The sequence below is a fragment of the Cryptomeria japonica genome, chromosome 4 (assembly GCF_030272615.1).
Source record: "Cryptomeria japonica chromosome 4, Sugi_1.0, whole genome shotgun sequence".
In the NCBI taxonomy this organism is placed as follows: Eukaryota; Viridiplantae; Streptophyta; class Pinopsida; order Cupressales; family Cupressaceae; genus Cryptomeria; species Cryptomeria japonica.
In genome coordinates, this window is record NC_081408.1 from 12,490,542 (window position 1) to 12,514,033 (window position 23,492).

Genomic DNA, 23,492 nt, shown 5'->3' on the forward strand with positions numbered 1-23,492 from the left:
GCTTCATCCACAACACACACATCCAATCATCTGCATCAATATTTGCAAAAATCATCTAGATAAAAAGCATATCATATATCTCATCAGAATCAAAGTAGTTGCATCCATAGCATATCATTTTAAATATGTGTGACCACATGTTGATCCAAAGAAAAAACAAGGATATATGTAAGAAACATATCATCAGTGAGATAATCAAATGACCAAAGTCCTTGGATATATATCAATAATAAATGTTCATCATATCACATGGCATCAGTATCAAGGAAATCAATAAACATCAATAAGATCATCAAAATGTCATATGAGGACATCGCTGAGTAGCATATCAATAAGATCAATGTACAACAAAATACCATATCAAGATACAAAGATATGTGTACATCAAGGTACAAGTACAAAATCTCGGATCATAATCACGATGCAGGATCAACCCGACCACCTCCAGGACCTGTTGGTCGAGAGCTCGAGCTACCCGCACCTATGCTACTACTAGGAGAATCCCTCCTAGGACCCACAACCCCCTCACTACCCCTCTGTCTCTGAGAACCCCCGTGCCGTGAGCTGGCAACATAGGTTGAAGCACATCGGTTTGGTGGCACAACCTGAAAGTATAGATTCCTATAATACTCTGCCCATCCTGTCTGCTCAATGAGATTATAGATGATGTCCCCTATAACACCATGTGCAGTTGCATGTTGCAATGATCACACTGTCTCCTCTTCCTGGCTGCATCGCTTTATCTCTATGTCTCTCTCTAGCGACACTATCACCACCTGTCTCTGCATCTGCGCAACCTATGCCTAGGCCTGTGTGAGATGACCCTATAATCTATGCAACAAGGACTGTAATTCTGCTATCTGTGCCTGCTATTGATGGGGAGGCACCCTAATCTGCAAACCCTGTGGCTGTGAAGGCTGTGGATCCTGTATACCAACCTTTTGAGGGGCGGGAGGGGGCATATCAATCTTCCTTTGTTGGGCCAATGGCTGCACATCCTCTTCCTTTGACTCCTCATCCGCTGCTACGCCCGCTAGTCCCATCAAACCTACTCCTCCACCAACCACCTTAGAGTCTATATCCTCATAAGAAGAATCACCAGTCTCCTCCTCAGATCCATCACCGTCCGATCCCTCCTCAGCCCCCATAGCATCAACATCCTCCACCTGCAACAGTCCACCCCGCCCAATGCCACCCATCCTCCATCCTCCTCCTCTACCTCTCACCACTCCTCTACCCCTCACCACTCCTCCCTCATCTCCTCCTCTTTCCCCACCACCACCTCCTCCCTGACCATGTCCAACCACACCACCCACAACAATCCTCCCACCTCTCCTCTTGCCTCGACCACCTCTGCCCTGATCATCATCATCAACCTCCTCTAATGCAAGAATCGACTGTTCTGGCCCTATCAATCATGAGAATCTGTATGTCAAAAAGTACTATGTATACTCCACAGTCATCCCTACATCTGCTATGTCCTCAAACATGTCCCATATGAAAAAAGACAAAGAATAGAACTCAGCCCGGGTTGTTGCAAAATCCAATGTGGGCCCCCAATTTATCCTCTCCTTGTGTACTTGAGCGTACACAGTCATCCCCTGTGGCATCGGTTGCACACACCCAAACTGTCGGTAAACCTAAGGAAGGATAAACCACTCTATCACATATGGAGTGCAACCCAAGAGGAATTTGCTCATGAATAAATGTGGCACCTCAAAGCATCCTCTGACCATGGCTCACACAATCAATAGGGCCTCCACACCATTATATCCATATCATCCAGGGCTCGCCTCCAACACTCTAACTTCCCAAGCATCGACTGCGAAGCAACCTAGTTGTACATCATCACAAATGGTGCCCTTGTTGGTCTAAACCTCAGCCCAAGTGGATGGGTCATGGCTATGTGCTCTCATGCCCAAATCTGTAGTAAAGTGCATCTAGAGGCTAGATTGGCCACATCATCATAAACTACTTGATGGAGCTCATGGTATAAATGGGAAAGCAAATAAATATCCCATGCATATCATGTTTGTACCTACACCATATGTCAGAGCACTCGACCCCATCCAACTAATAAACCGTGTGACCTCTTGTCCGGAATCAGGAACCTTCCAATCAAACCTGCCAAAACTGAAGGGAGTGGGGCATAGCTATCTACCATGTCCTGCCATGCCACTGAGTAACTTGCAATATGAGGATTGACAAAAACCTTTTGCAGAGCATCGGTCCCACCGACCTCCTCTACATCGTACTCCACAAGCTCACCTGTATTCAAAATCTGCAGAATTCGATAGATGTCCTCTAGCGTCACTGTGATCTCACCTGTTGGTAAATGAAAGGTGTTATTCTCATTGTGCCATCTCTTGGCCAACACGGTGAGTAGTGCCTATTCTTTCGATAGGGAGACATGTGTAACAAGTGGATCAGACCACAAGCCTCTATGACAGCCAAATCCTCAACACTCAATCAATCTCTCATCACAAACGTCTTTGGGAATTTTTCCTGAAGCAAGATAGCTACTCAATGGACCTAAATCAATACATGAATATCATCCTATCAGTTACACCTATCAAGCAATCTACAAATCAAGTGACGACAGTCACACAGTCAACCAAGGCCTATTTAAATCAATCAATCAATCACACTCCATATCAAGAATCATATTGACAATCAACAACAAGCTGCAAATCAGGACCCATAATGAAAATCGGACCCATAACGAATATCAAAACCCATATTGAATCAAGACTCATATCGAAATCAAGACCGATAACGAACATCAAACCCATATCAAATCAGGACCCATAACAAAAATCAGACCCATATCGAATCAAGATCCAATCAATCCATCATAACCCATATCAAAATCAGACTCATATCGAAAATCACACACCATTTTACAAACGACCAGTTCCATAGCGACAATCGATCTCAAAAACACAAATCAATCAAGTTCCAATCCATCCAGACTCATATCACAGATCAATCAAATTCAGCCCATATTGAAATCAGACCCATATCGAACAAAATTGATCCCATATTGAAATCATACCCATATCGAACAAAAATTGATCCATATCAAAATCAAACCCCTATTGAACAAATCAAGACCCATATCGAATCAGGACCCATATCAAATCAAGACCCATATCGAATCAAGACCCATATCGAATCAGGACCCATATCAAATCAAGACCCATATCGAATCAAGACCCATATCGAATCAGGACCCATATCAAATCAAGACCCATATCGAAATCAAACCCATAACGATAAGTTGACCCATAATGAAAAATTGACCCATAACGAAAAATGACTCATAACGACAACAAAACTCATATCGAATTGAACCAATATCGCAAATAGATTCATATTGACTTTTTAACCATATCGACTTGGACCCAGATTGATCTAGACCAATAATCAAATTAACACAATAGACTCATAAACAACAAAAACCAATTAACGACCAAAATCAACACATTCGATTCCAAATGACACTTTGACAAGGTGCAAAACTTCATAACAAATCTAAAAATAAAAATTGCACATGTTCAAAATTTTTAAAAATCACACAAAATGCTCACTATCTCATATGCACCAAAATAACCATCAAATGCACAATATCATATGCGCTATTTGATCCATCATATGCACGACTAAAATCATCAAATGCACTCAAATACATCTCAAATGCGCTATACTGTTTCTCATATGCACTAATATACAACTCCTATGCGCCAATCAAAAAAATCGCATGCGCAAATAGAAAAATCAAATGCGTTACGATAATTATCAAATGCGCCATAAAATTCATCGCATGTGCTAAAAGAAAAATTATATGGGCGAAAACATAAGCAAAAAGGGAAAAATGCATGAAAACTCTAAGTAGCTCAAAAAAGTTCAAAAAATCTTGCAAAACACCTAAAATCTAAGCAAAAAATTTACAAGAAGGGTTAGAAATTGAACTCATTGGTGGGCCATACTTCGCTGGCCTCTCAAATCGACGAACTCGCTCAAAATGGTGACGGTGATAGGGGGTACCATCTTGTCTCTCTCCAAGCTCCAATGCTCCAAAGACAAGTGTCCAAATGAAGTAGAAATGGGCCCTTGGAGGCTTATATAGCCCATGCTAATGCAGGTGGTTGTGATACCTTGGTGGACGTGTGGGGCATTTACATGCTATACCCACATAGTATTCACCTCATTTTCCATATCATTTTTTTAATAAATATATCGGGCGATAAATTTAAAAATCCAAAAAATCCCAAAAAAATTCAAAACCAAAAAAAAAAGAGATCAACATTTTTTTCAAAATGTCGTCATACTTCATGCCATCTCCTTGAAAAGTGTAATTTTTGTCTCAATTTATCGCCCGAGGGGGCATATCATCATCAGTTTCATATCAGCTTCATATTGAAAAAATCACATCAACATCTTCATATCGAAATCAATTTTTCATATCCAAGGAATCACATCGACAGAGGATAAATTGAGCGTTTTTCTTTGAATCAACATGTGGTCACATGTTAACTCAAAGAGGGGCAAAATGTAGACACCTAAAAGTCACACAACATATTAAGTGAATTTTATTCATTTAATTATTCCTAATTCTTCCAATTAATTAAATTAAGATTTAATTAATATCCCTATTCTTCTAATTAGCCTATTAATTTGATTAATATTCCCTTTTTTTTTATCTAGCCATTTTAATTAAATTCACATTTAATTAAAATCTCCTTCTAGCCATTTTAATTAAATTCACATTTAATTAAAATCCCCTTCTAGCCATTTTAATTAAATTCACATTTACTTAAAATTCCCCTTCTAGCCATTTTTAATTAAATTTACATTTGATTAAAACCACCCGCTTGCAAAATCCTACAAATGCAAGTTGCAACCAAAATTAAAATAAATTAATTTTATTTTAATTAAATCCTATTTTCCCCCACCCACTTGCAAAATCCTACATCTCCCACTTGCCTCCTAAACCTCTTCTAGAGCCTTCTAGATTCTTCTAATCCCATCTTAATTAGCCTAATCAATTCCTAATCATGTCCTTTCCCTAAATTTGAGGAGGTCACTTCTCAAATTTGGAAGAAAGTCTTCTAAAAGCAATAAAGGCTTTATCCATTCAACAAGTTAACTTGTTGAGTTCCCCCAAATTTGGAAGGACTCTTACAAATTTGTCCCCAAAGTCTTCTTAACCATTAATGGTTAACTCAACCATCCCCTCATGGTTAGAGACTTTCTCTCTAATTTAACCCTCAGCTAACCCAAGGGTTTCATCAAGCACTTATGGCTTTGACCCTGGTTATCCTATTAACCCTTGCACAAGAGTTTACCCCTTGGGTAAAAGCTTTATCCAGTGGATGACCCTAACCTAACCTTAACCCTTACCTCATAAGGTAACCTCCATATCTTCTTAGGCATTTAATGCCTCTTACATCTCCTCTCAATCCCTCTCAAGGTGACATTTATCAACTTAGGATTGGATTGAAACCCTCACATGGATTGATAACTTTCAATCCTAGCCCTTATTGAGATTATTCAATCTCAACCATCCATTGCCCTATTTTCTCTATAAATAGAGCTCTCATTCTTCATTCTCATATCCAAGTCTTTGTGCATCAAACTTATAGTCTCATTTCATCAAGCATTGTTAAACTCTCTTTAATAATAGTAATTAGATCATTTAGTTTTGCATATCATGTTATCAATACCATGTTAGCTTCATCTATATGCTAGTTTAATGACATTTTAAACCATTCTCATGCTAGTTTTAGCTTCATATCCATATCTTGCATCATAGAATTATCTAAGTTTCATATCTAGATCATTCACTAAGATCATAGTTGTATCCATTTTGATCTTAGAATCATCATATATCCCTCGTTCTTTTGGTTGTCATCCTATAGGTCAAGTGCTCTTCCAAGATGAGAGCCACCTTGATTTGAAGGATCCTTGGAGATAGAGAACAATGAGATGCGCTTAAGATATTTATTTCATTTGTTTGTTATTCTAATGATTTTGATCTTTAACATAATGTCCCATTGGTGTGTTTGTGTTGTTTGCCTCTCTCATGTAGGTACCACAATCTGAGCTCATAGGTTGAATGTTGATTGAGGTCCTATTTCATCTTTTGTTTGAGTTGAAATTGTGTAATTTTGAATTAGGTTTGGAAATTGCGAATACTAAATCTATTGGAATGAAATGATAAAAACACAGTGTTGTGGAAATCAAATAGAGCCACAAGATAGGATTTAAGCTACTAAAGAGGATCAGAGTCCACACCTAAAAACTTAGGAAAAATTGTCAAGACCAAGAGGTAGTGCCCTGGTCCTTGTCGGGACCATGAGGAAACGCCTTGGTCCTCCTCTAGCGCCCTGGTCTGGGGGGGTCTTCGGAAGATTTGCAAAAGGCAGTTCACTTTGTCTCTATCTCAACTGTCCTTTCCAACCCTATATGGCTCTTGAAACTGCAACTTACACACTAAAAGAAGGGAAATTATGTTGTGGGTGGCTATATAGGGTTTTGCCCTAGTCAAAACCCTTGTTTTGGTGATTTCAACCTCCATAAATAGCTGATAATGTATTGAAAATGTGTGTGCAAGAATATTGTGAATATGCAAGATCCTAAATGAACAAGAAAGTAGATCTCGAGTTCTACCCTACGCTTTGGAGAGTAAATCCTAAATGATTGTAAATGTGATTGTAAATATTTCAAATCACAAATGCAATGATGCATCTAAAGCATAAATGTAAATCTGAAAATGAGTGTTTTGAAGCTCATACAAAGACATGAAAATAACATGAAACCATACCAAACCCTAGGGGAGAGGTACAAGCCAATCAACAATCAGTGATCTCCTATTATTCTTCAATGTCTTAAAGGTTCCTAATGGATGTTGAAGATGATTGATGAAGACTTGATAAATGCTTGATGAATTCTTTATTTGTTGATTGTAGACTCCACATAACCTTCACTTTCACTTCATAACAGGCTCCTTCCAAATCGCTTGATGATGGATAGAATGAATGCTTCAAATGAGGATAGGAAAGGCTATATGTATGAAACCCTAACTTTATTTTGGGTCATACGCTAACCTAGAATCAATATGTTTCCACAATAACCTGGATTCAAACATTAAAATACCTCCAAATCACGTTTCCAAAATTCAGGGAGAAAATGTTGGGACTAAGAGTTTGCCTCTTGGTCAGACCAAATTTTTGTCAAATTTTCGGGGAAGCAAGATATTGTGATTCTAAAGTGAATTCTAGAAGGATGTGGAGATTCGAGGTGTCTAGATATGTAAAATCAGGCCTTGAAGGTCGAAATAGGACATAATTAGGGTTTTTGATGAAATAATTAATTGGAGAAATAAAATAAAAAGGGCACACTTACTGTTAAGGGCCTAATTTTATGATGTGGGGAGTGATGAAAGAAGACTTTATATTAATTAATTAAATTCTTAAAGTGAAATCTAAATGCAAGATGCAAACACACTAAGGTGGGTGCTAGCCTAAGCGTGAAATTGTACCACTCAATTAGGGGTGTACAATTTACGATGCTACATTTAGCTCCCACTTTAGCGATCATATGACATTATGTGCATATGTGAGCTAAAGTACATAAAAGTAAACATTTCATGAAAAATGATATATCCATAAGGTGTTGAACGAAGCCCCCAATGGTATCTACAGTACACTTGTTAGGACCCACACCCTACAAAACCACATTGTTAGATAAAATCACAAAATAACCTAAATGCTTACTAAGGAAGTCATGAAATTCACAAGTAGCTATATGACCCCCTTGTTTCGGCTTGCTAGTTAGTGAGGTGAAACAGGGCATCATGTTCACCACAACGAATTGTGAAAAGAGGTGATGACAAATTCTCACAACGAAGCTTCATACAAGATCTAAGTGCATCATGGAACATTTGATAAGAAAGAGAAGTGAACCCAATTCCAACATAACCAAGAGTGTGGGGATTGAAGCTCTCTAACACAAGATGAAAGATTAAGCGAAAAAATGCAGAGTTTAGGGTTTAGAAAAAAAATTACATTTTAAATTGTGAAAAAGAAGGAAGAGATCATTATCAAAGACATCCACCTTCAAGAATAGAGGGGATCTTTGACAAAGATAACATCTTTAAAGAGAGGAGAAGGAAAATAAGAGTACACACCTTCTCCAATATTTAGGAAAAGAAGATTCTTAGTGAAGGATTGCACACTTTTAGTAATGAGATATTGTTCATGAAAGATGTATTATTTCAAACAAAGAATAGGTCCTAGATAATGAAGACACATATTTGATGCAAGAAATGACATCAAATGAAAAATAAAACTTAAAATAGAGGAAAGGTGAATCTTTAGAAAAAGAGAGCAGATTGAAATATCATCCTTGCCCCCCAAGTATAGAGACAAGGACATCAAAGAGAGATCATTCATAAAAGAAACACTCTTCTATAAGAAGGAAAGAGATCCTCATCAGAGATATGCACATTCACAACATAGAAGTGTTCCTTATAAAAGATACCACTCAATGAAGGAAAAGGATTGATGAATGATTAGAGATTTCCAACACCAAGGAATAGGGTCCCAATTAAGGATATGTACTTAAGATCCTCATCGGGGATACTTGTTCCAATATGAGAGAAGGAATTCCAAATAGGAATTTAAACCTCTACAATCAATAAGAAATCCTTATAGAGGAAACTACTTCACCAAGGGGAAAGTTTTGATATTAAGAAGAATATATGTTTGAAATCACTCTTGCCCCCATAAAGACATGAGATGGGACAAAAATAGGCTATTATGTTGCTTCCAAAGTATGATTGCATGTGAAATTGTACTATCATGAATGACAATGAGCCTCCAGTAAGTAAGCTACTGATTTCACATAATAATGAGCAACATAATAGCCACTAATGTTATTTGCAGATATGACAAATTGGATGAGGAATTTGAATAAGACATGTTAAATTATCTACAATCAATGAGATGAAAAACATGTATAAGATAATGAGTATTGAAATGTCTTGATCAAGAAAGTAGTCTCTAGTATGAGAGTAGGCTACTATGTATTGTTCATCTTACACATAAGAAATATTAGGAAAGGGACAAGCATAATTCATTAGGGCCTTATATATAGAAAAGAGGATATTATAATGAATAGAAGAGAAAGCCTCATAAGTGGGATTGTAAATCTCTTGAGGAGATTCATAAAGAGACTTGTCAATCACCATAATTTCCTTATGAGTGGGATGAGTGTTGAGAGATGTAGAGGATGATCTAATTGAGGTGAAGGCATCATTACTACTAAATATAGCATTCACATTGAGAGATGGTATTTTATATGCTTTGGTGGGCTTTGAAGTAATATATCCAAGTCCAAATGAAGCTTCATGTATGTTATTTTCTAAAAGAATTTTAATTCCTTGTTCATCTGTGCCACAACCATTGCCATTATATCCACTCTTAGCTAAAATGTGAAAACTTAGACCATAAAGGGATGCCATATCGGAAAGAGATGGTGGGGCCCCATAGGTCACAATGTTATAATTAGATGAGTAAGAAGAAAATTTTGAAGGATTGTTTGAATTAGAAGTAGCCACAAAATTGTTACTTAGTTGTTTAGACAAAGTGGGTTGCTTTTTAGGTTCATCCTTATCTTTCTCCTTCTCAATCTTAGATCCTTTCCAAGGGACCCTATATTCTCCCACAAAACTAGGGTTAAAGTTTAGAGATCCCCAATCATCATCTGAAAGTACCCCTTTGAGAGAAAATATATCTTTGGGAGAGGATTCAGATTGAGTAGAATCCTTTTTAGGAGTCCTTGAATCACTAGAGGGAACATGGGTATTCAAGGAAATAGGTATACTTAAAGATGTAGGAGAATTGGAAGTAGTTGAACAAGAAGATGAGGTTTGTAACAAAGCCTTTAAATTAGTATCAGAAAAACAAGGTATACATCTTATTGTTGTCGATGAACTTAAGTTGCTTATGCAAATTAGAAGGGACAACTTGCATACAATGAAGCCAAGGCTGTCCTAATAAAATATTATAATTAATATCACCGCACATGACATGAATAGGTGTAGGTAAAACAACAGGTCCCACCTTAATAGGAAAGGTTATAGTACCTAAAGGAGACCTAGCAACATTATCAAAGGCACAAATAGTAAGAGAATCTTCTTTAATAAGTGATGTATCCACCTTGATTTTATGCAATAGGCTAATGCTACAAACATTAAGGCTAGATCCATTGTCAAGAAGGGTTCTTCTTATAACATTACCATTGATAATGACCACAATAATAAGTGGATCATATTGATGTTGGATCTCGTGAGAGGGAAACTCATCTTGCGTGAATATAATTTGAGCTTTGGGCGTTGTCATGGAGTCAATCAAAGAAGCCATATTATTAGGTGTCATTGTGGGTGGGACATCTAAGTTATTTAAAGAATATTGTAACATTCCATAATGTGTTGATGAAGTTTGAATAAAATCCCAAAGATATATCTTGCCAAGAGTAGCTTTGAGTTGTTCAATGAGGTCATACTCTTTACCAAGAGTTTGTGATATACAAGGTGCTTGTGGAAGAATAGGTTGAGAGGTACAAAGTGAAGAAGGAATAACTATAGGAGGATTAGTTTGCCTAATTTTTTGCATATTATATGTGTGAGGAACCAAATTCTAACTCTCTCAAGTGATTTGTTTAGTGTACTCATAAGGGCTTTTAGTAGGATAACCTCCTTGCACAATAATAACTAGTTTGTTAGGAGTGTGAAAGGAATCATCACTATAACCACCTTGAACCACAAAGAGAGGCTTGTTTAGAGGTTGAGAATTCGAAGAAGGACTAGCACCTTGAACTGTGAAGAGGGGTTTATTAGGCATTTCATAACCATTCACATGTATCATATTGATCGAAGATGGTTTAGGAATATCAAACCCTATGAGATTTTGCCAAGATCTAGAGGCAATGGAAAGCACAAATAAGAGAGACAAAGTATATGATAGGAATAAACTGTATTCTATCAAGATGAAAATACTAATCAACTGGATCATCAATCGGTCAATACAATGAATATGAGCCTGCTTATATAGGCAAGGCAATATGGATATGTGAGCACACAAAAATGACATGTGGCTTGATAAGAAACAAGAGTAGGTAGGAAATAGGTGTGGGTAGGTAGGAGAAATAATATAATATTACACATGAGGTGGATCACCCACTGAATGTGGAGTGTAACAACAAGATCACACCATAAAAGGTGGAATTATCCTACACACAGTATCCCAATGTGGCACAAACACCTAAATGTCTCATACCCAAACTAATATGTAATGCATTTCCTTAGTAAACTTAAGTAAGGTGTAATAATATCCAAGATGAATAATTATTTACACCAACAACCCCCCTTAAGTGCAACTTAGGTGAATGCACTTAAGTCTACAATGCAACTAAGCAATGCAAGATGGGTCCTGGCTACGAGGCCATGTTAGGTACCCATGTACAAATGCAAATGAATGCAAACCAATGCAATGAAATCTCTCTCAAAGCAGGGAAAGAGAGAAAAACCCAATGGGAAAAAACCCTCCCCCAAAAGAGAGATGAAAACTAGATACAAAGAACTCTCATAGAAGTGTGTGAATGACAAAACCCCAGGTGAGGAAAAATTCCCCCTCATATGAGAGAAGAAGAAGAAGAGAGACTAGGAAGCCCCCCCTCGATGTGGAATCTGCACCAATGATAGAAGCTCGATGATGAATGAAGAAACTGTTCCATGAACGTCGAACCACGTTCCTCCCCTTAGCAAGAAACAAAACCAAAGGTGTGTCCATGAAGTCTTCCCAATGGTGAAAGGAAGATGTAGGAAAAATACTCATGATGAAAGGAATCTCTGAAAACTGCTCAAGTGTCCCCATGTAGATGCTCAAAGTTACCCCCTCCAAAGGTGGTAAACTGTGCCACACTGCTGAAAACGACACTCCAAGATCTAGTGGAGATGAATGTAGAACAATTTCCAAAGACTCACATGTCTCCTCAAAAAATATAGAGACATCCTCCAACTGCTTGACAAAAGTATCCACAATCATGTCAACCTCTAAAGATTGATCATGTAGAGAATGCACAAGAGGGTTAGAGTGATCCCTCACAACAATCGAAGAAGGATCATCTTCATCAAAGAGAAGATGAATGTCATCAATGATGTCTCCCAAATCTGCAATGTAGGACTCCACAAACAAACTTGCAATGTTTGTCAAATAGGCATCCCAATCAATTGAAGCTGGAAGACATGAAATATCCTGCTACATTGAATCATAAGAAGGCAAAACTGTCGCACTAGCTGCATCATCAGGTGCAATAGGTGGTGTAATATCAATAGGAGGAGATAAAATGCAAGGCTCAATAATGGGTTCACATGTGAGAATCCCCAAGTTCAAATGCCCAAAATTCTCCTCAAAATCTGAATCATCAACATAGGAAGAATCAACCTCATCAAGAGGACCAAAACCCGAAAAAGAGTACAACCAAGATGAATGATCAACCACCCCAGACACAATGATAGCTCCACTCTCTAAGTCTCTAATGATAATTGAATCAGGTGTAAACTCCACAATTTTCCTAGTTGCCCCATGTGTGATTTGATAGATGGAAAGAAGATTATTTGTCAAGTGGGGTACACACAACACACCATTGAAGGAGTTATCCCTAATGTTAATGGATTCTTTCCCAATCACATCCATGTATTTATGATTGCCCATCAAAATCTGTGGCATGTGGCAAGGCTCAAATGTAGAAAACATAGACTGCGAATATGCCATATGATGATAAGCCCCTGAATCTAGAAGCCATCTCCCTAAATCATGACTTGTAGTAGCACAAAGAGCTTGTGCCTTTCCTTTATTTGTCCCAAAAGAGTGATCCTTTCCTTTATCCCTGGAAGAAGAAGCTGATGTAAACATTCTAGAAGGTAGGTTGATTCTATTCTTCTCAAGAAGATTCTTCAACTCATCAATATCCTTCTTATAACAATGATGTTCATCATGTCCTGACTTCTTGCAATATCCACAAAAAAGATTGTCCTTATATGATTTCCTCTTAGGTGAGAATGGTGAATCACCTTGTTGTGGAGAGGAAGATTGTGCTCCATCTTGTTGTGGTTTTGACTTAGGTTGCTTTTGATTCTTGCCTTTTCTTTGATTACTTTGATTCCCTTTGTTAGCCACCAAAGCTTGTGACTTTGAAGACTTGAGAATCCCCATCGTGGTCAACTTAGATTTCTCAAGTATCAACATCTCTGTGAATGAATCAAATGAGGGAGAAGTGTATGAGGAACCTTGAGCTAACCTATGGGTGTGAAAGCTAGATACAAAGGCCGCATACTCTGAAGGAAGCTTGTCCAACAAGTTATAAACCGATTGAGCATCCTTTTTGTCAATTCCACAATCCTTTAGCTTTGCTCTTAACTCAATTGCTTTTGTGACATAATCTTGGATTGTATCAAAATCCTTGGGATCCAAAGTTGTGAGTTCACTATCAAGCTGGTAGTCCTTACTCTCATCAACTTGACCATACAATTTCTGAAAAATATCCCAAGCCTCTTTAATTGTTGTACAATTATCAATGTAAAAAATGAGATCATCTGATACATACTTTCTAAGAGTTCCAAGTGCCAAAGAATTCTTAGTAAGCCATTCAATTTGAGCATTAAGATCAGCCTTAGGATCAGGTGGTGCTGTTATAGTTTCATTTACATAATGAATGAGTCCTTTTTCCATTAGTTTACTCCATGCCTTAATCTTCCATGATGCATAATTATGAGGAGTTAAAAGTGGAAATTTAGGAGAACCGATAGCACCAAAATGAAAAAACACAAGATAGAGAGAGGCACAATCACACAAGACACCCCCCCAAAATACTCAATCAAGAACCCCCCCCCCAAAAAAAAAAATAAAAAATAAATGGTGATTTGGCACTTTATACTTAGTGCGCATACAATGGGCCACTTGCAAAACAAGGCAAAGTGGACTTCTGATTTCAATTTACGACTTCTCAAAATGAGATATAAGAGACTTCAACAAATACTGCTAGTGATCTAAACTGATATCCAAGCAAAATACAAGTACCAAATAGGCCCAAAATGACCAAATACTGAAAGTACACTTTCTACTCAAAATCACTGCAAACAAATGGCAGATTATGAAAGTAGACGAAAAAATATGCACTTTCAAAAAAATGACACCTGAAAATGAGGTCGTATGACCCCAAACAAAGCCTCCAAAGATGTAAAAATCAGGATTTCATGATTTCCAAAAAAGCTGTATTTGAAAATCCGAAAACTCCTACACCACTATACAGATCACGGAATTCTATCCCAAAACAAAAAAAAATTCTCGAAAAAACGAGTCCGAATGAGTGAGATATCGCTATTTGAAAATTGCTTGCAAAATTATAATTTCTGGAAAATTTCCGCCGCAACTTCAAACTTCAAATGCCTCTAGATTTGGCCTCTGAAGTCCGATTTGGATGAAACGAAAGCCAAAAATGACTCTCTTGGACCTCCTCAATCCAATGGTGACCTCATATTTGACCCATCAAGCTTCAATAATAACCTGCAATAGAAAGCTCCAAAATGCAAACCCCAAATTTCTCTCAATTAGCAAACCAATGACACTCTAATGGCTTTGATACCATGTGAGATTTTGCCAAGATCTAGAGGCAATAGAAATCACAAATAAGAGAGACAAAATATATGATAGGAATAAACTGTATTCTATCAAGATGAAAATATTGATCAACTGGATCATCAATCGTTCAATACAATGAATATGAGCCTGCTTATATAGGCAAGGCTATATGGATATATGAGCACACAAACATGACATGTGGCTCAATAAGAAACAAGGGTAGGTAGGAAATAGGTGTGGGTAGGTAGGAGAAATGATATAATATTCCACATGAGGTGGATCACCCACTGAATGTGGAGTGTAACAACAAGATCACACCATAAAAGGTGGAATTCTCCTACACACACTATCCCAATGTGGCGCAAACACCCAAGTGTCTCATACCCAGACTACTATGTAATGCATTTCCTAAGTAAACTTAAGTAAGGTGTAATAATATCCAAGATGAATAATTATTTACACCAACAAACCCTTCTGGCCTAAGATCATTCTCTTGTTTCGAGGTAACCTTATGAATTTAAGAAGAAGGCTGAATATCATTCGTATGATAAAGATTATTGAAATAAGTGTAGATAGTCTCTTCTTGAACCAAAATCTTATCATGGATAGGATCAATTTTGGGAGATAGTCTAGAAGTAGGCATTAATGTTTTATCCCTAGAGGTAAAGTTATTGAAAGAGGGTATAGTGTTAGTAGGAAAGATCATATCTTCCTCTATCACAAAAGGATCTACATGGAGAGGGACTCTTTAGGATAAGGGTCAACATTACTCTTCAAAGGTTCATCCCAAAAAGGGAGATCATTGAGAGAGGTGTTAAAAATGTCTTTTTGCATCATGATGTCCACATTTTTAAGGTCAATTTTGGGAGAGGGAAAATCACTATTTAGTAATGCTTCATCCTTAGAAGAGAGAGAATCAATATATGTGTTGTTAAAATCATTCTCTTGCCTCAAAATGTCTTTATAATGATCTTCAGGGGAGAGAGCATTAAGGAAATTACTTATGATTTCATCTTCTTTCTCCAAGATATCTTTATGGGTAAGACAAGCTTTAGGAGAAGGACATGCATAATTCATTAATGCTTCATCTCTAGTGGGAAATTTATTGAAATCAAAAGAGGGTATGGTATCAGTAGGAAAAGTAGGGACAATACCATCTACTTTAACCAAATGATCCTCATGGGGGAAGTAACTTTTGGGAGGAAAATGAACATCATTCTTCAAAGATTCATACTTAGGAAGGAGATCTTTAAAAGACGCGTTCATAACTTCTTGTTGCACTAATGTGCCCCCATTGGTAAGACCAAATTTGGGATAAGATAAATTAATATCCATCAACACTTTTTCTCTAAGATAAGTATCATGTATGGAAGGTAAGGTAACATTAAGAAAGGTGCTTATGATGTCATCCTCTTTTTCTAAGATAGTTTCATGGGAGAGGCACATTTTAGGAGAAACATCAACATCAACATCATTCTTCAAATCTTCATCCTTAGAACATGGGAGAGTTTTGAAGGAATTGTTAACAACTCTTCTTTGCACTAAGATGTCCTCATGGATAGGAGGATCTTTAAGAGAGGGGTAAATTGAAAAAAGGGAGGCTAACCCGTTACCACATCTATCAAAGAAATGCATTATGCCAACAATATTCAATGCAAATATGAAGTAATTGATTGAAATTAAGCAATCTACAAGCTCAATTTTGAATTTAAAAATGAGGGTTTTAGTGAAATTAACCTCTAAATTTTTAAAATTTGCAAGGAAATCAAACTTGTAAATGAAAATTTGAATTTTAAATAGCATAAACACTTAGATATGAGAACATAAATCGGAATCAAAGGTGTTCACATCAGGTTCACCAAAATGTGATGGTATAATTTGGAACTAGGGTCACACCAAGTAGGTTAAGGCTACCATTTAGCCAAATTAACCAACACATTAAAAGGAGGATGAAACTTCAATAGATCCAACATCAATTCTATTAGGAAGAGGGTTGAATGTTGATTGAGGTCCTATTTCCCCTTTTGTTTGAGTTGAAATTGTGTAATTTTGAGTTAGGTTTGGAAATTGTGAATACTAAATCTATTGGAATGAAATGATAAAAACACAGTGTTGCAGAAATCAAACAGAGCCACAAGATAGGATCTAAGCTATAGAAGAGGATCAAAGTCCACACCTAAAAAACTCAGGAAAAATTATTGGGACCAAGAGGCAGTGCCTCGGTCCTTGTCGGGACCAAGAGGCAACACCCAAGTCCTGGGGGGTTTTTAGAAGATCTGCAAAAGGTAGTTCACTTTGTCTTAGTCTCCTCTGTCCTTTCTAGCCCTGTATGTCTCCCAAATCTGCAACTTATACATTAAAACAAGGGAAATTATGTTGTGGATGGCTATATAGGGATTTTCCTTAGTCAAAACCCTTGTTTTGGTGATTTCTACCTCCACAAATAGCTGATAATGTATTGGAAATATGTGTGCAAGAGTCTTGTGTGTATGCAAGATCCTGAATGAAAAAGAAAGTAAATCTAGAGTTTTACCCTACGCTTTGGAGAGTAAACCTAAATGAGTGTAAATGTAAATGCTTCAAATCACAAATGCAATAATGGATCTAAAGCATGAATGTAAATCTGAAAATGAATGTTATGAAGTTCATACAAAGACATGAAAATAACATGAAACCATATCAAACCCTAAGGGAAAGGTACAAGCCAATCAATAGTCGGCGATTTCTTATTATTCTTCAATGTCTTCAAGGCTCCTAGTTGATTTTGAAGATGATTGATGAAGACTTGATAAATGCTTGATGAATGCCTGGTTTGTTGATTGTAGACTTCACATACCTGCACTTTCACTTCATAAGAGGCTTCTTCCAAATTGCTTGATGATGGATATATAGGATGGTTCAAATGAGGAAAGGAAAGGCTATATGTATGAAACCCTAACTTTGTTTTGGGTCATAGGCCAACCTAGAATCAATATATTTTTACAATAACTTGGATTCAAACATTAAAATACCGCTAAATCACGCTCCCAAAATTCGAGGAGAAAATGTCGGGACCAAGGGGCCGCCTCTTGGTCTGACCGACTTTTTGCCAAATTTCCAGGGAAGCAAGATACTGTGATTCTAAAGTGAATTCCAGAAGGATGTGGAGATTCAAGGTGTCTAGATATGCAAAATTGGGCCTTGAAGGTCGAAATAGGACATAATTAGGGTTTTTGATGAAATAATTAATTGGAAAAATAAAATAAAAGGGGGCATACTTAGGATTAGGGGTCCAATTTTATGATGTGGGGAGTGATGAAAGAAGACTTTAGATTAAATTAAATTAATTAATTAAATGCTTAAAGGGAAATTTAAATGCAAGATGCAAACAGACTAAGGCGGGTGCTAACCTAAGTGTGAAATTGTACCACCTAATTAGGGGTGTACAATTTATAACGCTACATTATGATATAAAAATATTCATAAAAAAAAAAACTTTTTTCTAAATAAGACAATTAAGTCATTGGACTTTTATAATTTACTTAAAATAGTAGTCAATTAATATAAAATATAATTATGCAAAAGTGCATACTTTATATTTTAAGTATATTTATTAAGAATAATAGACATCTTTTTCTAATAGAGAGTTTTATATTTAAATTGTTATTTGCTCAAGTCCCTTAAAACACGATAAGTCTCATCCCTTATTAGTACTTTCCGTATGGAATACTATTGCATTCAGTAAGTCCAACTAATCAATTAGTTTGCACCAATCAAACGTGATTATTATTTTTGCTTTCAAAATAAACTTGGTTTTTGTAAAGTTGAGATTTATATTTTTAAATCTAAGATATTGTAGAAACTATTTATCTACACTATGATTGGTTTAGAAAATTTGGTGTTATAAGAGCAAATTGTTTGGAATGATAGTTTTTTTAGGTTTTTTTGGATTTCCTTTGTATTTTTAAAAAAGAAATGTCTATTTTAAATAGTTTTTTTTTTTTTTTATTATTTATAATTGTAAATAAAATATTTTTTCTAAATAGATATATAAATTTTAATAATTCTTCTTTTTTAATCTCAAAATATAGATAATTAAACCAATTATAGGAATTTGATATAGTTTAAATTAAATAAATTGAAAAATTAAATACACGTATTTCTAAAAAAAACATGATTATTATATGTATACTTTATAATTGTATTTTATATATCTTTTTGAAATCATTCTATTTCTTAATACTTTTTTATATAATCATAAATTTTTAATCATTTTAATATATACAAAATAATATAAAAACTTTTAATCATAAATTTGAATATTTTTCATTAATTTATTAAAAAAATGTCTATTTTCTTGATAGTTATTAATAGTTATTTAATTAAGACCAATTATAATTAAAATTACATAAACATAAAAAATAATATAATATTACACTACAAATTAATAATTAAATTTGAGATTAATTTTATTATTATAATTATAATTATATAATTTTTTTAGATTAAATTAAGATTATGCTTTTAAGAAAAATATATATTTTCACTATAAATTTTGTATTATATTATAATTTTTTTATTAAAAGAAGAGTTACAATTAATATTACATAAATATATCTATACTAATATAATTTTAAAATAACAATGATTCAAAATTATAATAATTAAAAATTAGACACATATTTTTATTACAATTCAAAACTATAATAATTAAAAATTAAAAACAAATATTTTTATTACAATACTACGAAGCAAGTACTCGCCACTAGTGGCACTTGTTACACTAAGAGATATTTATCACCAAGAGCAATGGAATTCGATAGTCTCGTTCACAAAATTAAAACTAAAGTTGTCACGCTTTTATAATAATAAGATAATAATATAAGATAAAATAAGACAATCATAATAACATTAATAAAATAAAAACAAGAATAAAATAAGATAATATAATACAAAAATAAAATAACATTAATATATTAATAAAAATATATTATCTAAATAATTAATATAATAATGTAATAATGTAAAAGATATTTATATAATATAATAATATTCTAAATCATACATTTGAGAAATGATATCTCGTCTCTTATTCATAGATTTTTGTAGATATACGTATGCTAAATTTGAAGTGTCTTACATTTAATAAAACTTTCAATGTGTTCTAATTTTATCAAAAAAATAAATAAATTCTTAGGTCTATGAACATTTTTTAACTAATAAGAAATGAACAAAACATGGATCCTCGCCACCTTAGGTGTTGCTCTTACTGCACAAGTTGGTTATGGTTTTATTCTGGTTTAACTTTCATGACTGTTATTTTTTTTTGGTTGTTTTTTTGTTTTCCGAGTTTTTTTCATGTGACTTTGACTCTTTATTTTAGGTTTTGCTCATGAGACTAGGAGAGATGACCTCATTGTTCCCTTAAATTTTTTTGTAGAGATGTGTAATATATTTCTAATCTAATAGATATCGACACATTTTTTTTATTAAAAACAATATGTTAATTGAAAAAAGAATTTTTTTATTAAAAACAATATGTTAATTGAAAAAAGAATATACCAAAAATATTCTACACCTGACAAATCCAAACCAAGAAGCTGAAAGTAAAAGCTGGTTATGGTTTTACGCTGGTATAACCCTCATGACTGCTATTTTGTTTAATTGTTTCTTTGTTTTCCGAATTCTTTCCATGTGACTGACTATTTATTCTAGGTTTTGTTCGTGTGGCTAAGAGATGACCGCATGTCCCCCTAAATATTTTTGTGGATATGAGTAATATGTTTCAAATCTAATAGATATCGACACATTTTTTTATTAAAAATAATATATTAATTGAAAAAAGAATATACCAAAAATATTCCACACTGACAGATCCAAACCAAGAAGCTGAAAGTAACAAGGACTTTTTTAAAATTTTATTTTGACTTATTTGTGAGTGGTTATGCAAACAAATTTGGTTATGCATAAACTCTACTTTATACGTTTCCTTCACATAGAATTTAATAGCATTTCGAGTAATGCTTATCGTTCCATTAAATTTATTTTATTCAAATGTCATTAGTTTTACTTACTTTTCCTTTCATTGACGTACCTTAATGGTTTTGTCGTTTAGCCACAATCAATGATGGGTCTATTTCACGTGAGTTTTTAAATAATTATAAAACTGGAATTATGTTTTTTATGGATATCATAAAGGGGTCGTGTATGTTTTTAATTGAATATAAAGCTTTACTAATATGGAAATTGAAAAAATACAATAAAGCTGCATAGCACGCTCCACAAGAATTAAAGAAGAAGCAATTGTAAGAAAATTATTGTTATATTCTAATATATAAATATTTGAATTAATTTGATATAATTTAATTGAGTATGATATTTTTATAGGGAGTCGTTTATTTCTCCTACAAATAGTAGTTGATAAAAAATACAAAATTTGTAAATCACAATGGATTTTTATGCAATTTCCATCACTTCAATTCTCTTAATTTGCTTTTTCCATGCTATAACAATAGATGTGTAGTTGTCTTTTCTAACAACTATCATTAGGCAACTGGTATTCTAAGGCTTTACTCTAACATATTTGTTTAGGTGGCTTTCTTGTTTTCTCAAATCTAGGTTTTATACAAAAATAAATCGTTTGTTTCTTCAACATTTTTTGTAATTGGTTAGAATTCCATGATTGCTCCTTTGTAATGGTGTTATACACCTATGTGTTGAGGTCTCTTTTGCTGAACAACACTATTTGTTATTGTTTATAGCTTAAAGTTGCTTTGCTATGTGATTTCTAAGTTAAGTAATGGTTTTGGGTTGTTACACTGTATTGTTTTCTATTTTTATTTTTTGGCAGTTGACGAGAGAGAGAGAGAGAGAGTAATTTTATTAAATATACTTGACTGTTATTCAAATATAAAGAACGGTTATCTAACTTTTTAAAATTAAGTTAGTAAGAGATGAAACATCAACCATAATTTATACATTAAGAATAACAATATGGTGAACTTTGAATTAATCAAGTGCTCTTGTCTTGTAATGGTGAAGATTATATACACTACATTTTTTTTTGAATTGAATTCACTTTGATAAGGTTGGTTTTCATGCAATTGCTAGAATACAAGTGGCATTTTTATGTCGAAGGCGTATCCTATATGCAATGGACTATCTTTGAGAGCATATCAACTATTGATAGGATACCTCTACTGATGCAAGACAATTGAAAAGACTTCAATCGTCCATCGCTTCCACTAGAAATAATTTTTTTACATTCCCACTGCTAGTTTTAACTTTCACCAAGATCATTAATGATGTATCGTTGATGGTTTAAATCGGAGTCATACATGACTTGAAACACACTTGTTATATATACCTTAATAAAATAGGTGGAGTTGCAATAATTACGTCGAAGGCGTATCCTATATGAAATGGACTATCTTTGAGAGCAGATCAAGGGTTGACAGGGTACCTCTACTGATGCAAGACGATTGAAAAGACTTCTACCGTCCATTGCTTCCACTAGAAAAGAGACTCTGAATGACCTACTATTAGTTATAGGTGTCTAAAAATTATTCTTTTAGAGTATATAATATATAGGTGACATGATCCTATTATAAATTACTTTAGTTTGCTCTTTCATCAACTATTGTCTCCATTTATTAGAATTATATTAGGATTCATGTTTAATTTTTAATTTTTAATTTTATATATAATTAAAATAATAATTAATTAAATATTTATAAAATAAATTACAATTATTATTTTTATCATAATCATTTTAATTAAAATAATAAATTTAATTATATGTTTAAAATAATACTATATTTAAGAAAGATTTAAAATTCATTTTAATTAGGATCACATTAATATTATAGTTGATTAAAATATTTATAGGTATTTGGTAATTATTTTGAATTTAGAAATAACAATTGATATCTTAGAAAAATATTTTATATATATTGAAAACTTAAAATTAAATAGTTAAATAATCTATATAATATTAATTTTAATTCTAATTCTAAATTAATTTTAATTTTAATTTATAAAATTCAATCTCTCTTAAAGTGATTAAATATATTCTAATTAATTCTAATTCTAATTCCAATTTAACTAAAAACATATAATTAATCTACATAATTAATTTTTTTTTTGATCAGAATTGCTTTTGACTGGAACTATGAACTAGTGAGACCACATTTTTGAGGGGCCTCATCCTCATTTGTTACGACATTCATACACCCTTATCTCTCCATGATGCCTTCCTCAACCTTATATCTCCGAGACCAACAGTGCAGAATCACGAGCAGGGTAGCCCAGTATGGATCATGAACAAGTAGAGGTGAAAGACCCATGTGGGTCCGATACAACAGGTCGTAAGGCATGAAGGACCCATGTAGGTCTGACAGAAGTCCACGGGTAGCAAGAAATTGGATCCACGAGCAACACACACCTACGAGGAATGAGGCTCGCGAGCACACCAACCCAGTAGGGGTCAAGCATGGCTAGTCAGTCCATGCATCCGCCAAGATCACTTGTACCTCCTCCAAGATCAACCACCATCAATTTCTCCTACCAAGGTGGGATCAAACCGGTATATGAACATACCACTTTGGTCCAAGTGGGGATTTGAACCTTGGTTTCACCATAAACAATGCAACCATTTCACTGTTACAATAACAGGTGATCCCCTACATAATTAAAAATTTAGTAGTAAAATAAATAAATAAATTTAATTACAAATATAATTCTTAATTATTATTATCTTAAAATTATATCATTTTAATTAAATTTATATAATATTTGTTATAACTCAAT